A 17,563-nucleotide genomic window follows, 5' to 3' on the forward strand; every position below is an offset into this window, starting at 1 on the left:
AAACCTCAAGACTGGGGGCTCAGTTTGCTGTTCCTAGCACCTCAGAGAAGCTGCATATGAATGAAAATGCACACGGACCCAACTTGTCCCTTGACCCTCAGTATTTAAATTGAGAGACACCTCTCACCTAAATAGATCACAGTAAGTGCATTCTTTCCCAATTGTCCAACTATAAGGGAAGACAAATTATAATCAAAACAATACTTTAGGTACAATACAGTCAAAAGGAAAAGAATTGGATTATAACAGTCCCTTCAGCTAACATAGCTCAGATTCTGTCATTCAACAAGTATTGACTGTCTGTCTACTACACTCCAAAAGTTGGGCTAGTTGCTAAGCATGTAGTGGTGAAGAAAAATAAATAATCACATAAGTGCATTTATAATGAAAAATTTAAACCAGTGTTTCAAAAGAAGAAAAGACACTGTGCAATCTTAAAGGATTCTTAAATCAGATTTTATAGGAGCTGGCACATAAAATTAGACTAGTGTGGCGACATGGCTAGGGAAGGGTTGTGGAGGGGTAAGAATGCCAAGCCTAGAGAATAAAATGTGTAAAGGATCTGAGGCATCCATGAGGAAGGCAGCCACTAGGGGTGCAGTGTACTTGGAAATGGGGAGGGGATGTGTACTGAAGATGGAGAAGTAGAGACCATTACCATGCTATAAACAGAAAGGTGATGTGATGCAATCTGTTTTTAAATAGTCATTTGCTACCTGTTCTGAAGTGGAAGAATAGATAAATGTGGGGATAGTGAGAGATTACCACAGGCCCCACATTGAAAAACATTAGGATAAGCTAAAATTGCAATAGAAAAGATAAAAAGTAGCTGTTGGCATCAAGAAATACTTAGGAGGGTAATACAAATGGCCAATAAATTCATGAAAAAATGTTCAACTTCTTTGGCCATTAGAGAAATGCAAATTAAAACAACACAGATTCCATCTTACTCCAGAAAGAATGGCCATAAACAAGAAAAAAAAATAATTACACATGCTGGTGAGGCTATGGTGAAAAACACCCTTCTACATTGCTATTGGGAATATAAACTAGTACAACCATTATGGAAATTGGTAGAGAGATGTCTCAAAAAACTAAACTAGAAACTCCATTTGACCCAGGTATTCCATTTGGGGGTATCTACTGGAAAGAGTTAAAGCATTATATCATACCACAGTGGTGTATGCATGCCCTTTTTTATAACATAATTCATAATCTTGGAACCAGTGAATAAAGAAAATGTGCAGTCTGTCCCTAATGCAATACTACTTGGCTATAAAGGAATATAAATTTGAGATATTTGCAGGAAAATGGATGCAACTTGAAAATGGAATGCTAAGTGAAATAAATCTGACACACGAGCTTAAATACCATATGGCTTCTCTCATACAAAGTACAAATGAAGTAAAGAGCAAAAATAACACACTGATAAAAGAAAACCGAGAGATAGACCTTTTGTAAATAGGAGGGATGGGGGAGAAGGGCATGCGAAAGGATCTCAGATGTGTCATGTGCATGTACCAACTACTCTCAATAAACGTAACCATCATGTGTTGCAACCACGAACTTAAAAAAATGAAAATGTGGGGGATGAGATAGAGATGGAGAGAAGAAGAATGAGGAGGAGGAGGGGAATAAAAAGAATCAAGCTACAGTAAGTACATGGACCTACTCCCTAAGAAGAATATAAACATTACATACTGCAAATACATACAGATAAAAAAATTTGAAGAAATATTTGGGAAGTAAAAGTATAATTTAGTGATGGATTGAAAAGAGAAGAGGAGGGAGGGCTCGAGGATGACAACCTAATTCTGACTTGAGCATCTGTGTAGCCAGGGAGCTGTTTTTTGAGTACAAAAAATCGAAGGGAGAGGATTGGAGGAGGGCATAAAGAAGAGATCAAAAGTGCAATTTTAGACTGTCTTACTGTCTCATCACTGAGACACTAATACCCAACACTCACAACTTTAAAGAGGAAAGGTTTATTTTGGTTCACAGTTCGTAGAAGTTCCAATCCAGAGTCAGCTGACTCCAAGGCAGGATAACATGGCAGAGGGGCATGGTGGAGGAGAAAGTGCTCATGGTGTGGCAGCAAAAAGCAGAGAATAAGGGAGCAGGAAAGAGATAGAACATTCCAGGCCACACCCCCAGTGACCCATGACCTCCAACTAGTTTCACCTCCTAACATTACCTTTAGCTATAAACTCATCAGTACACTAATCCACTGGTAAGTGTCATGCCCCCAAGATCTAATTGCCTCCCAAAATCCCCACCGCTGAGCACATAAGACTTTTGGGGGACATCTAGATATAAACCATAACAGACGTTGTATGTCCACAATAATTTTGTGACATCTAGTAGGAAATTTGGAATTTAGATTCATAGTTCAGAGATAGATTCAAATATGGAGTGGGGAAGTGAGACAAAATGGATCTGAGATAAATCTATAAATCTGGGAATTCATCCGCATGAATAAGATTTTTCACACTGGGTTAAAGTAGTAAGTCAATGAATGAGTTCTTAGCAATTCTACCATTCAGAAGTCTGATGGGAGAGCAGGAATAAGTACTGATAAAATACGGGTGGGTGGCCAGAGAGTTCAGAAGAAAACTATGAGACCAGGAAATTTTGAGAAAGGAGAATATCTTCCCTAAAGCAGACCCTTGACAATGGGAACAAAATTCTCAACACCCTGGTAAAGATTTTCTCTCCCTTGCTCTGGGAAGATAAACTCAATGTCTACACTGGAGACCCTATGCAGCCCTAAGCCTTTTGCTGAAATTCTTTGATTAATAGATAGATGATAGATAGATAGATAGATAGATAGATATAATGCCATTAACCAATGCCACATTAGTCTATGACTCAATGAGCTGGTTAATATAGTTGAAATTAATACATTTTGAATACCACACTGAAGAAAACATTTCCACAGCTCAAGGACATTTTTCAGCGTAGAAAGAGGCCAATGCTTATTAATGTCATAATTAACTCTCAAGAGGACAATCTAATTTCTCTCATTCCCAAGTTCCTAGTAAATAATGGGAGGGATTTATTCATCAACACGGGTTACTCCATACACACATGGATAAGGGACAAAAAGAATAAGATAAATTTCTTGGAAGGTTACTTCCTGCTGAGAGATACTATGCTTTAAAAAAGAAGGGCTGGGGATGTAGCTCAGTGATAGAGTGCTTGCCTAGCATGTACAAGGCCCTGAATTCACTCCCCAATACTACCAAAAAAAAAAATATATATATATATATATATATATATATATATATATCAGTAGGTTTGACTCCAAGAGTAAGATGTGTTCAAGGAAATTCACTTAATGTCCTTCATTTTAATTTCCTCATCTGCAAAACAAAGAAACTATGCTAGATTTTGTCCAGCCCTCTTGGAGTTCTAGCTGTCCATAGCTATAAAACTAAACCATATGACTATTTTCAGCTTGCATTGAAAACAGAAGTTTGACCTCCAAATGGATTAGAATGCCACAAAGCTCTCATTAGATCCAGAGTAGTGATTTGCACTTATCAACCAAAATCCATCATCTGACATGCTAAGAGGAACATTAAGTAAAGAAAAATTGTTGCTGATTTTTATGTCTTTTTAGATGAAAGCTTATTTAATGACAGTCATTTGAGGTTTTCAACCACAAGGTGTTCCTCATGCTACAGATTTTAAATACACAATCTCTCTAAGAAACTAGTGCTTAAAAAAGCAGACAGAACATGAAAGAAAAGCAGGTATGCGGAGATAGATGGGAAGGAAAAAGTACAAAAGAAAAGTCTCTGACCTTTTATCTAGAAAGAGTGATTCCAATTATAGAAGAATATTCTCTGTGATCATGCCATCCTCTGCGCTCAGGACATCTGAAGCCAGCAACCACAGAGCCACGTCTTCCTAATATGAAATCGTTGAGTGAAGTCAGAAGTGAGAGCAGCTTTTCTCTTCACACACAATGTACCTGATGACAAAGAGGGAAAATTAGCCACAGAGTAAGTGAATGCCAACTACACCTGCAAACTGAAAGAGATGTTTTCACTGTTTTGCCATAAAAGGTCATATGAATATTAATTTTTTAAACTGCACCTGCAGATATGGTCTTTAGATGTAATTTTTTTTATTCCAAAGGATGCTGCCTATATAGGAAATGATACTGGATAGGTGATAATATTTTTGTTACAAGTTCCTTAAGTTTGTGTGGTCTTGGATGCAAGAACATGCACTTACTGAAATGGTACTGCTAATGTGGAAAGCATCTGTGGAACTCTCTGGGATTAAGAAGTACCCATCCTCCCCCTTATACTCTGTCACCACATTCTCCTTTCCTGAGCAATATTATCACTTCAATGTATCTTTTCAAAACTACTTTATAAAAGCAAATGTATATATACACATTTTACATATACATATAATTACATAGCACATATATCTATATTCTCACTTTTGTTTTAATTCTAATAAGATCATGTAATAACATCTAAATTTTTCAGTTAGTAATATTGTGGAGCTCATATTTGTCAATATGTGATATTCTTTATTCCTTTTGCTGTAGATGTATAACTCTGAATTGTATAGGTATATATAATATACTTCACCAGTGCCTTACTAATGGATATTTAAGTTGTACATTTAAATTGTTATGATATTTGCTATTAGAAACAATGCTAGAGTGAATGAACTTGAAAATATATCATTTCACGTACTTGGATACATTTGCAGGATATTACTACTAGCAAAGAAATAACTAAATCAAAATATATGCCAATTATAATTTTATTAGGAACTATTTTTTTGGCCTCTGTTATTATTATGTGATGTATGTACACGCTCCAAAATTTATGATTCACCCAAAGGTGAGTTGGGAATGTAAGTCTTTCTTGTGCCTTTTTTTGTTGTTGTTACCAGGGCTCAAACTTAGGACCTTGTGCTTGCCAGGCAGGTACTGTGCCACTGAACTCTATCCCTGGGCCCTGTTCATGTGCTTTTTCCTATAGCTATTGAATCTCTTTTCCCAGAGGCAGCCACTATGACCAACTTTTTGTATACATCTCCAGGTCATGCTCTATGCATATGGATATTTATAGTACAAATACAACCATACATGTATCTTTAGCACAGTTACTCTTAGACAGATAATTGGTTGTCTTCTGTCACAGTCTGTGGCAGTGGGAAGACATTCGCCAAAAGAGGCATCATATATCATCACATATGTAGATGTTAATGTTATGAGTGGATATTTTGTTATGTAGTTTTTTAATCAGTCATACACCATTGTTCTGGCAGCTCTGCTTTCCCCCAGACATGGTCACGCTCACCTGTAATCTGAACACTCAGTAGGCTGAGGTAGGAGGGTCACAAGTTCACAAGCTATGCTAGCTACATAGCAAGGTCTTGTCTTTAAAAATAAGTAAAAACAACTTTTTAAAAACCACTGAAAGGAAGAAAAAAGGAGAAAAAAGGGAAGGGAAGGAGAAAAGAGAGGATGGAAAGGATGGGAAAAAGCAATGGTTTCATTAGCTTTCACGTTCACTGTGTCCATGTTTTTCTGGATGGCAGAAAGGCCATGGATAGGGGATTCTACCCTACCTGGGCCACACTATTGAGGCTTCTTCTCTGAATTCCTTGTAACCATCTGAGATCTACTTTCAGCATCCATGTGTGTGTACATGGGTGGGTGGATGAGGAGCCATTACGTCAACTGCTTCCGGTGCTTTGTGTTTTTCTCTCGTTTGTCTTTTCCAATACTTGGAGGCTACTCATCTATTAACTTTACATTGAGACCACATGCAGAGAAAAGTTCTTTTCACACACAGAAGATTCTCCCCTCTTAACTTCCATCTTTCCATGCAAACTTTAAACTTCTTGCCTGAGTCCTTCTCTTTCATATTATTTTGCTAACATAAATAAGAAGCAGTCAACCTGCCAAAATATTCTTTTTATCCAACCAGTTCCCCTGAAAGGGATAGAAGACATGTGACTTCCCTTCTGTGGCAGCACAAGTGACACTTTTACTTAACATTTCATCATAGAACAACAAGGGTTAACAGCTTTCTGATCTACTCAACGGTCTCTCCTATCACCTCAGTGTCTGTTCCTTCCATGACCATTAAGAGGACTTTAAGCTTTGTAAAACAGAGAAATGTTATCAAGTCTTATCTTTCTCAGGATTCTGTTCCAGTGATATGGCTGTTGTGTCATGTCAGGGGACATAATAATGAGAATTTCTATCATTTAGAGGGACATAATAACCAGAACTTACTATCATGTGTTCTAGTTAATCAGGACAAAGTTAACCATCCAATTCAGAGTTCCTTTCAAGCCAGCAGAACAAAAAACAGAGGGACCTAGCAGCTGTCTACTTTCTTCCTATTCTCTGGTTTTTCTGAGGCCAACACAGAGGATAAACCTTAATCTTGTGCAATTCCCACCCATGAGCTGTGCTGTTTTGGACTAATACAAATTTCTTTTATCTTTATTGGCTTGGGGAAGACAGTCCATTTTTTCCTGGATAAGTATGATGGCTCTACACAGCCAGCAGGCCTAGGCTTTAGGCCAGTGCACCCTGGAGGCCACATGTGGTTTAATCTGGACAAATACTTTGAAACAAATTCCCTGGCTTTTCTTCAGAATTATTTAGATGACAGGCAGCTGCCACCCACATAGTGAGATGATGTCCAGCGCTGGCTAACACAAGTGCCTTGTGATTGTAGATGGCATAAACAGTGAGATCGGTGAGTTGGGTCTCAAATTATAATATTGTCTTAGAATTTGGATGATAATCTTACTGTACCATTAAACTGCAGTTTTCTTTTGCAATGCACCCAAATTTTTTTTTTAAAAAAACTTGCTTTGGCACATCCTTTAAGGAATTGAAATACTGTACTAAATCCTAAAAGACTGCATCCTCTAGGTATACTGTATAACACAAAAACTAAAATGAAAAAATGTGCCAAGATTCTAAGCCTTCAAATTTCTACTTATTTCAACCTTAGCCAAACTACTTAATGACAATTGACCATTATACTTAAGTTAAAGAAGGAAAATTTCTCAAACAATAACAATATAAGCCAAGTACATTAGTTTAATCAGAATGATCCCCTTTATGAAATATGTATTATTCCACCACCATTTAGTCTTGTGTTCCTACTATTATCTCATGAAGTATAAGCATACTTTATTACCTGGCATGGATTCATTCTATGGAATTTCCATTTTTTTAAGAACTAAGGTACATTTCGTGTAAGTGGAATCAAATTGTAGTGTTTTGAGACATTTTATTACAATCCTTAGTATGTGCATTGAGGCTAATTTTCTTAACAGATTTTAAACTATTGTTATTAGAGATTTTTAAAATCATATTAGAATATAAGTATTCTAGGAAGATTAATCAACTATTTAACTGAAAACTACTCATAAAGTTATATTTACTAATATTTTGGAGGATCTTACAGAGTTTTACTTCTGCCCCATTACATCCTGTATATGGAACTTCTTTTCTATTATGTGTTCTAAGAGATCACACTTTGTCTTTTCATCTTTTTTGCATATCTATATATCATTAAATCTAAAATGTCATCATGGTAAAACTTATCATTCTGTTACCTCTAAAGAATAAAAACTAACAAACTGTCATGATGATTTCTTATATTTTAGTATTTCTGTGTTAGGTCTGTTGAAGAGCTTTTTTCGACTAAGGACAACATTTTTCTCACGTATTGTTATATGATATAACAAGATTAAAGGTAAAATAATCTTGGGGGCTGGGGATTTAGCTCAGCAGCACACTGCCTGCCTGGCAAGCGTGAGCTTGTGAGTTCGATTCCTGGTACTGGAAAACAAACAAACAAAAAAATAAAAAATAAAATAAATAAAGTTAAAGTAATCTTAAAATGTCTTTTCTTAACAGTGAATTCACTTTTATCACTTTTTTCTTGGAATTTTCAGTTTCCTCATTTACCACATTTTAACATATTTTCTGTGCTATCAGGAGTACTGGTGGTGCAACCCGTCATACAAAGTACCCTAGCATTGTCTCTGAAATTGTACTGCAAACTGCTGGCTCCTCTTCTGATCATTGGCTTTGATCACTGGTTGTTTCCTCCTAGGACAACCATTTCATCTAATTAGTATGAAACTTTGCCACTCTGCTGTTTCCACTCTTTTCTTTATGCATAAGAATTTTTCATTGCAAGATAAAAGCCAAAAATGGACAAAATTCAGTTAATGTAACAATGAACGTATCTGCTTGTATTCATCTAATGTCACTTACATGATAACTGTCACCTGATTGTGACTGTGAAACAAGATCAGTTCTAAGGTAACCTGATTTCAGAAATAGTCAAAAAAATGTGCATCTTAAGGGAAATAGAATACACTACATACTCTTCTAACAAAGCATGCCGCTGCTTCCTAGATGTTACCTTCTCTTTTAAATCCTGGCTTGAAGCCAGCTCACTGTGGAAACCTTCCATAATTATAACCCTATTTGATGCTTCATCTCTCTCACAGCGCTGTGGTTCCCACTTATGCGGTGGTATGCTACATATGCTCCCTTCTTCAGAACAAATCTTTGTGAACCTGGCTGTGAGAATCCTCTGATACTGCTTAGCAGGATTTTCAGCTGAGAGCTGGCATGACTGCCCTCCTGGGGAGTTAGGGCTGAATGGAAAAGCAGTGGGTATCAAAGTGCCCTCTTTGATGGCTTGTTTAGTAAACTTATAGTTTGGTTGTTGGATGTGCAGACTTCATGAAGGGAAAAACTTTCCCTTGTCTCCTCTTGTCTAACACCTGCCTGTTTTAAGAGTATTTAAATATACAGTCAGTTGGATTCGACTTCCAACTAATATTTAATATGTGCAGCCTAGACATTTCTTTGGAAATTTCCTGCAGTGATTACCCTTCCATTCAATGGGAGAAAAGTTTTGTTCCCCTGGTAACTGTTTTAGAACAGTGCATACTTACTGTATTTCTAAAATATGCAGCCCAACCTTATGGGAGTACACATCATCTTGAAAGGATTTTCCCCTTTCAATAAACATTGATTTTTCCCCTTTTCACCTGATTTCAGAATAAAATAAAACTTTGTTTGTAAGAATCGCTAAGGAAGAGCTTCAGGAAATGAGAACCATGAATGGGCCGGGCCCCTTGCAGCTGTCATGGGAGAGCAGCTACAAAGTCCTCAGGAGGTTTCTGGGAACACATGCCCAGTCCCTCCATAGCGTATTTCTCCCAGACTCTTTGTATTTTCCATGCATCATCCTGTTTGCTGTGTTTGGGATGTTGCTATGCAAAATGATATAAAAGAGTAAGATTCTTTTTTCTAAGGCAATCAAGCTGAGCAGATGCAAGTTTAGGATGATGCAAAAGTTTCTTAGAACAGTTTTAGAATTCTTCAGGGAATGGACTGAGAATGTTCATGATAAGAAAGAATAAAGGCCTAAAATGCCATACACATGGTAAACTTCAACAGTTCCAGGGGCTTTGTAACTATTGACAGACACTTAAATAGCAGTTTTGAAAAATGCTCTTACGGAAACAAATAGCCCTCTCCAACTTTTTTTGTACTTGATATTGAACTCTAGGAGCTCTGAATTGCAACCCCAGCCCCTTTTTTAGTATTTTGTTTTGAGACAGGTTTTTCTCTACATTGCCTGAGCTGGCCTCACACTTACCATCCCCCTGTCTCAGTCTCTCAAGTAGCTGGAATTACAGACATGCCACTGCAACTGGCTCCAACCTTTCTCTTCAAATTCACTGGCCAGTACCAATATTTTTCCATTAAAATTTATGTGCTACAGTCTTATTAAAGCACAGAAATAAACACGCCAAAACTATAACTTAAATTTATCAAAAAAGTTAGCATTTTTATCATTTGTTCTTTCTTTGTTTTTTATCTGAATTATCTTCTAAGCTTATTTATAGAGAGAGATATATGGATGCCATAATTCTGCAATAGAAGAGTTGTGAAGCATCTTTATCATATAAGCACAGAGCTTCCATCCTCAGCAAATTTGACTTACAGACTCTAAAATTATGAGTCTTTATATCTAAAGGGATAACAAAGATTTACTTATGGATTGGAAACATCTGTTTTGTTACTTATAAAGAAATAAATGCAAAGTAGAGAGTGATTATGCCCTCTAGGATTTAACTTCTGTGCCTCCAAAGGTAGCTTGCGATGTACAAGAGAACAGGGTTTCTTACTCAGGAGTAAGAAATGGGATAAGCAGGTGATAGAATGAGCTTATCAAACATCTTGCATGCCTTCCTAACCCTGCTACAGTGTCTAAAATTCCACCATTAACTAGTGAATAACTTATCCAAGTGAGCAGAAGGATTGCCGATGAAGGAATCTACGGAATATAAAAGAAGAGAGATATAGCCAGGCATGATGATACATGCTTGTCATCCCAGAACTCTAGAGACAGAGGCAGAAGGATCATCTTGAGTTTGAGGCCAACCTGGACTACACAGTGAGTTCAAAGTCAGCCTGAACTACATACTCAGGGCTTGTCTCAAGTAAAACAAAAAAAAAAAAAAAAAAAAAAAAGGAGAGGCAGCATAGGGGACAGACATGTGAAGGATGTGCAGTGATTCTGCCCAAGGCAGGTATAGGTAGGATATCATAGGGAGGATCTTAGTCAGCAGAAAGTACCACAAAGGACACTGGCTGCTCTTGAGTGAGCGGGCATCACACTGGTGAGAAGACTGACTGGAAAGCATGAAAATCTTTTCCTACTTCCTACATTTACGATGGTGGCTCAGGAAGACACCTCGGAATGGCTGGGCTTATCATGTGCTTTCTTTGTGTATCAGCTCTGGAAAAGATTTGTGTAAGAAGCAGAAGAAAAGGGACAAAGAAGTTCTTCCCTTTGGGGTGGGAAATCCTGCTACCTATAGCAGATTCAGGGAGAGCCCAAGATCTTACTTGCAGATAGGCTTAAAAATCCACCAGTAATCAACATTTTCCAGTAACATTTCCCAGTTTGCAATGTCCCAGTGATGGCCAGAGCTACCAGAAGCCTGAACTATGGGAATTTGTTTAAAAGAACTCCTTTTTAAAAAGTACTGCTTTACCATACTCTCTTATATCCTTAGAATATGGCCGATCTCCTTAAGTCTTGTGTGTATGAAGCTATAATTATTTGGAGCTATATGCACATGTGTGCATGCATGCATGTGTGTGTGTGCTATCTCTCTCACACATATATATCTATAGCTCACATATATAAGTGTTCAAGTTAAGGTATAAAGAAAGGTCAGGATTATGATGAGACTGCTGAAAAGTCTACTGTAAAATTTGTTGAAGGTCCTAAATATAGAACTAAGCAAAAACTAATGAGTACTAGGGCTTTAGTGAAACAAAGAAAATGAAATTCATGATCTTTCCTGCCCTGCCTCCATGGTGAGCATCCAGCTCATTTGGAGGGATATTCTCATTTGCAAGAGCCAAAGCCTTTCATCATTTCTGGGCATGGCATCCATTAAAAGCAGGCCAGGTGGTACCAGCTGCACATGATGAAAGAAATCACACGGTTTCATTATGTAAAGTAATGACAGAAGAATGGGCAGTCCAGACCAGCTGGATCCATCTCTGCCACACTTCAGGGTATACACACACACACACACACACACACACACACACACCCCAGAAGATTCAGATTCTCTGAATTCATGGTGACAGACATTGAACCTGGAACTCATGTAACCTGAAATCCTCCTGGTCCATTATAATGAGTGAAGCAGGGGTCTTGCTCATAATAGGGAACAAATCTGATTATTAAAGTAAGTTAAAAATAACTAAGTTATAATGACTTTTCAAAGTTAAGATCAGCAAACAATGAAAAGCTGAGAAAGTGTCACAGTTTCATCTCTATAATATCATTACAGGAAATATATATAACTGTTAATGGGGTCTGTGTTGTTCTAATTCTTAGCCTACTTTAACTCCTGTAGTTCTCATAATAAACATATTATGGAAAGATAACTGTCACCCTAATTTGCAGTCAGGAAAACTGAGGCACTAAGAAGTTAAGGAATTGTCCAAGATCTCACTGGTGATGATTGGCTATGAGGACAGTATAGATGCCCATAAATAAAGACATAAAGCCAGACAACAGAAAGGCAACTAAAAAAAACCTTAGTGAGATTTCATTTCATGATTAGCATCTTTCTTATAGTATATTTCATTGTTTGTGGAGTGGCACAGTAGCATTGCACAAAGGAATAATAGCAAGTGTGTCAGGGAACTGGGTTAGCAGCACAGGCTGCTCAGTTGAGGATGTAATGAGTGTCAGTGGACTGGTCCTTAAAAGGTCCACAGCACTGGGGAAAAAGACTGAAGAAAACTGAAGGATGCAAAAGTCCGAGACAAGTTCATTGCTGCTCTCCAAGTTAAATGGTCCAACATACCACATAATAAGATTCCTCTCATGTTAGCAACTTTATTATTAAGGCCTTGGCACAGATATCATTTTTCTTCTTCAAATATGAAGGTGCCATAGATTCCAAAAGAGCAGGTTGCATAAAGAAACGTGTCTGATTCTCAAGTTGAGGAGGGGTGGATTGTAATGGTTGATACATTGTGTCAACTTGAGAAGTTTAGAAGTTTAACTAAGGGACTCCGCCAGGAGCCAGGGTCCTCACTTTCTAAACATCCTCACCTTGTTCAAGAAGAGGCACAGAGATGGTATGAATGCTACACCCACCCTGGTGGGTGAGGGTAGGCTACATACAATATAAGGGAGAAAAAGAGGCTTATTCTCAACCGTTTTGCTCTTGCTGCTTTTGCTGTCTTCTGCTGCCTTGAACTGTTATCCCTCACCATGACACCCTGCCTTGGAGCTAGCTGATTACAGACTAAAACCTCCGTAAATAGTGAGCTAAATAAACTTTTCCTTCCTTAATATTGGAGTCAGGTATTTTGTCTCAGCAATGGGAGAAAAGTAACCAAGACAGTGACATATTCTACTTTCATAGAAGGTGTAGATCACTAAGAATTCTGCATTCTTCCAAGTTACACAACCCCTACTAAATGTGATAAATGAGATAAGGTTTCAGGTTATTGAATGGTTTTGGAATTAGTTTTACTGTTTTGTATTTGACATTCACGTGCAAAAATTCTTCAGTGTCGCAAAGCGACAGGGCCATGACTTGCTGATATCTGTGTTGCTCATTAAGAAACAAGAAACAAAATGCAAACTTGTGTTTTTTCCAGAAGAAAATCTAAAAGATACAGGTAGGGCAGGATCAGAACTTTCCAAAAATGGAACTGCTCAAGAAAGAAGTGAAGTACCCTACAGAGGACTGAGAACCCGTTGGTATAAGGAATCCTCCTGGGACTAGACACCTATCTCTATCATTCCTCCCAATTCAGCTCTAAAAGGGCTCTGATTGCTTTCACAGACAGCTTCATTTTTTTTATAGTCATAGAATCCAAATACTTGGAAATTTAAAGAATTTCAAGTAGTCAGAAATTGCCAGTCAGAGCTCCCAGTTAATTTTATCAAGCCATGTAAACTTAATTTTCTAAAAACCTTAGAGAGGTGTTGGTGACTTCACATAGTGCTGGAACTCAGATTGAAGGCTGAGCAAACAAACAAGGGCTGTGACCCTGAGGCCTAGCTGTGTGCAAGGAACAGATGCAAGTAGAGGAGGAGGAAGGGAAATGAGGAAGGGAGACTGGCTTTGGTGATGGTGGAATGGTACTAACATAATCATCACAGCATCACTGCGATCGCATCAATGTGTTACAGTTGTTCCCATTTTCACAAGGTACAACTGAACCTCGGGATTGAGTTCCAAGATGGCAAAGGAAGTGACAGAGGCAGATCACTGCAGACTCCAGTGCTGGAGTCAAAGCAAGCTGGCTCACCTGTACAGTGGATTGCTCATCCGAGGATGCACAGTTCCAACCAAACTCAGGACCTTGAGTTTGCCTCTGAGCTGTATCCCTGGCCCTTAAGTAGCATTTGATGCAAGCATTCTTAAGTATGCTGTCTCTGATTCCTGAGCCTCACCTTTTTTTTTTATATGAAACAGAAATAACAGTAATGAACATCAGAGGTCTAGTAACATTACAACCTCCAATTTTCCATTTTGAAAGACTAGAAGAAAACAAAATCAAGAATCCCACATTAAAAACAAAGTGTAGGTGATAATTTTTGGTTTTGCTTTTTGACCTGAACTTTGATTTATATTTCTCTGCATTTGAAATGAAATCTATTTCTCTTGATGTTTATGCTCCTCCATTCCAGGAAGCATTAAAGAAAGACCCCAGCCCCCACCACAAGAAAAACTCTTCATTTGTAACATATCCAAGAGGGTTATAGACCTATTGTCTAGGGGTCTACTGGCAATGGGCCTAAAATTTCCTGTCACATGCTTAAAAATAGAGTAAGGGACAATTAAGGCCAGAACAAGAGCTGTTAATCTAGGAGTAGTGGTCCTTAATGAGGGATGACTTTGTTTCTTCCTGCTCTAGCGGCACTTGGAATTTTCTGAAGACATTCCTGTTTGTACAACTGGGGGTGCTACTGGCTTCTAACAGGCTAGGACCAGTCATGTGGCTAAACAGACTCCCCAGTGATAGGGAACCTTTTAGAGCTTTCAGTGATAACAAGCATCCCAGCACAGCATGTGGTCCATAGGTTCACCACCACTGACCTACAAAGAGCAAGACAGTCCCTACAACAAAGAATTACAGAGCTCCAAATGTCCATATTGCTCATGTATAAAAACATTTGTCTCAAACCAGGTAAAATGCATGGGAGTTTACATGTCTGGGCACTCCCTCTGACAAAGTCTTCTAAGCATCCAAACCTAGCGAGTCACCATATGGCGAAGCTGCCCACAGTTTTTGAGAGGAGCAGGAGAGACTCCTATCTTCCCTCTCATTTATCAGATATCTGTAGAGTGTGCTGTGTGAAGGGAAGGCCATGTCTTTGGTCATTCTTTCCATTTCTTCATTTTTTTCCAGAAAGTGGCTTGTGAGAATTTTTGGTTGTCTATCATTTTACATTATTTTTTATGATTCTCTTAATGTGGAAGGAGATTTGGAAAAATCTTCTTTTAAATGTTTAATGTTTCTAAGACTAAGAAAAAAATTGGAAACTTATGTTTTAGGTTTTCCAAGCTAACAAAAAGAGGTTTCTGAATAACTACCAAATGCCAACTTCAATAACCATTCTCATTTTTAAGGCTCCTACACTTTTTTTCTCCTTTTCCTTCTTCTTTTCTTTCTTTTTTTCTTCTTTCCCTCTCTCTCTCTCTCTCTCTCTCTCTCTTTCTTTCTGTCTTTCTTTCTCTCTTTCTGTCTTTCTTTCTTTCTTTCCTTCTCTCTTTCTAGAGCCTGAAAATAGGCCTTTGAGCATGCTAAGCACCTACTCTATCACTTAGCTACATTCCCAGTTTCTAAGTCAGTTACTTTTAAAAAATGGATTGATTACAAGAAGTATGCCTAATGCAAGAACTCAGAACACAAACTAGCTTTAAGATTTAGAGGACAAAAAGTTGAAAAACATTGTAGAACATTCACAGGTACCACCAAACCTGAAATATCATGGTGCGAAAGGTAATATGGGGGCAAGGGATGTAGTTCAGTAATGAAGCGCTTGCCTAACATGTGCATGGTCCTTGGTTTAATCTCCAGTACTAGGGAAGAAAAGGAGTAGGACTTGTTGATCAAGGTGAAAAGGTCCAGGCATGACTTTTATAATTCTTAAGGCAGTCTGTGTGTATCACTTAAGCTTTGGCATAATCCCAAGACCACAGAGAAGCCTGAGTCAACCACCTCACATTCCTTTATTCTTTGTAAAAGGGGACCTAGGTGTCTATTCTGTGGCTGCTTATGCAGAACATGCTCAGTAATATGAGAATGAAAAGCCATTGACATCAAACTTGGAGGTAGAAAGATATTATTTCTTGGTTAAGTATTTGACATTACGATGCAAGCCCAATTTTTCTGATCTCTTATGCCTGTGAGTCACCTTAATTTAAAGTGTAGTGGGAAGTTCTCACCTGGGTGACCTTCAGGGATTTTTCTATTTGTGAGTTTGATAGGAACCAAAGAAGATATGAAGGTTCTTTCTTAAGCTAAGAGGCAGAGGCAGATAATGACAATGTTAGCCTCAGCTTTGGGTTTAAAGGATCATGATAGCTCTGCTGAGCTAAAAACAACAATGGAGGCTGAGGTAAGATGAGTACAAAACCAAAAAAACCACTGACCACAATAACTAACTAGCATCAGAAGTGGCCCATAGAGGCAGAAAGCTGCTTCAGCCCAAACACGGAATTGAAGCTCCCTTCAATACTCAGGGACAACCTTTTAGTTAAAACACCTTCCCCAATTCTTCCTTACAAAGACACTTAGAAAAACTTTTAGTTCACTTTTTGTTTTTATTTTTCTTTTTGTCTTTGTACCAGGAATCAAGCTCAGGACTTTGCACTGGCCAGGCAGGCACTGTGCCACTGGGCTATATCCCTAGCTTAATTTACTTTCTAATTTAGGATTTTAAACTTAATCCATTCACACTTGTTCTTTAGGAATAAACTATATTTATTAAATTAAGTGGTACATTTATATTTGATGGAGAGCTTCTTGGAAGTATATTCATTAATTTGAAGTTAGCTTTTACTGTTGCCCTTTATATTTCAAACATTAGGAGCATTAAATCAAGCTATTTTTCTTTCTAATAAAAAATAAAGCAATGATTCAGGATCTATTATTAGTTATACTAGTTAGGTAAGAGTTTTTGTTATAAAATATTTTGTTTTACATGCATATGTACACATAATAGAGGATATAGAGAACAAGTTGATAAAACAACAAATAAACATCTCCATGAGAAAATATTAGCTCACTTACATGAAGTAGCTTTTACAGACTGTAGGTTTTTTTAAGAACTATTCCACCGATATGTTTACTAATGCAGAAATTCTAACTGACCAAAGGTTCCATTTACACTTATCAGGTTTTTAAGAAGAAATGTATTGAGTACCCCTTGGTTGCTTGGCACTGTGAATACATTATCTTATTTTTATTTTCTATTATTATTATTATCATTATTATTTGTGCTGGGAATTGAACTCAGGACCTTTCACTTGCCAGGCAGGCACTTGTGCCATGGAGCTATATCCCTGGCCCAAATATATTATCTTATATAAGCTCACAATAACCTGAAGAAGCAAAAACTGACATCTTCATTGAACAGATGCAAGAAATAAAGCAAAGGAATTAAGAAATTTATCCAAAGTCTGATGACAGATGGTAGAGTCTGTTTTAAAGCTGAGTTGTGTTGGAGTGAAAAGCTTGAAACAATGCACCATAAACGTTTTACTAACCTAGGTATTACTTTATGGACTCAATGTTTTGTTTTCTTTTTCAGTACTGGTAATTGAACTTAGGCCCTTACACTTTCCAGGCAGGCACTTGTGCCACGGAGCTATATCCTAGCCCTGTACTCACCTTTAAAGCTACCTTATTTTAAAGTAGTCTATAGTGAAGAATTAATCACAAATTCAAATTGAGTTTATTTATTAGTTTCCATTA

The 17,563-nt window shown here is 37.7% G+C and overlaps 1 protein-coding gene across 1 annotated transcript in view; it reads right to left on the reverse strand.

Annotated features, from left to right (window-relative positions):
* The window catches only part of Thnsl1 (threonine synthase-like 1 (S. cerevisiae)), a 38,928-nt gene extending 34,952 nt beyond the window's left edge, over positions 1-3,976 (reverse strand). The window contains exon 1 of the mRNA XM_013515491.1: positions 3,806-3,976. The gene's annotated coding sequence lies outside the window, so the exon portion shown is untranslated. The remainder of the gene's footprint in view (positions 1-3,805) is intronic.
* Between the last annotated feature and the right edge of the window lie 13,587 nt (positions 3,977-17,563).

The sequence above is a fragment of the Chinchilla lanigera genome, unplaced genomic scaffold, assembly GCF_000276665.1.
Source record: "Chinchilla lanigera isolate Chin_1 unplaced genomic scaffold, ChiLan1.0 scaffold00028, whole genome shotgun sequence".
Taxonomy (NCBI): Eukaryota; Metazoa; Chordata; class Mammalia; order Rodentia; family Chinchillidae; genus Chinchilla; species Chinchilla lanigera.